General features: G+C 62.6%; 1 pseudogene; it reads right to left on the bottom strand.

The window, feature by feature from the left end:
* Positions 1–5: 5 nt before the first annotated feature.
* On the bottom strand, positions 6–314 carry LOC104917289 (annotated as a pseudogene).
* Between the last annotated feature and the right edge of the window lie 4 nt (positions 315–318).

Genomic DNA, 318 nt, shown 5'->3' with positions numbered 1-318 from the left:
CTTGGGACTCTTCTTCACTGCCGCCGCCTTCTTGGGCTCTTGGCAGCAGCTGCAGGCTTCTTGGCCGGTGCCTTCTTGGGCTTGGCTGCGGGCTTCTTCTTAGTCGCTTTTTCTTTGGTCTCGCCCGGCTTCTTATTCAGCTTGAAAGAGCCAGAGGCGCCGGTGCCCTTGGTCTGCACCAGGGTGCCCTTACTGACGAGGCTCTTGAGCCCCAGCTTGATGCGGCTGTTGTTCTTCTCCACGTCGTAGCCGCCGGCGGCCAGCGCCTTCTTGAGCGCGGCGAGGGAGAGCCCCTTGCGCTCCTTGGAGGCGGACACG

Source organism: Meleagris gallopavo, unplaced genomic scaffold (assembly GCF_000146605.3).
Source record: "Meleagris gallopavo isolate NT-WF06-2002-E0010 breed Aviagen turkey brand Nicholas breeding stock unplaced genomic scaffold, Turkey_5.1 ChrUn_random_7180001997144, whole genome shotgun sequence".
In the NCBI taxonomy this organism is placed as follows: domain Eukaryota; kingdom Metazoa; phylum Chordata; class Aves; order Galliformes; family Phasianidae; genus Meleagris; species Meleagris gallopavo.
This window is presented reverse-complemented; position numbering and strand designations above follow the sequence as displayed.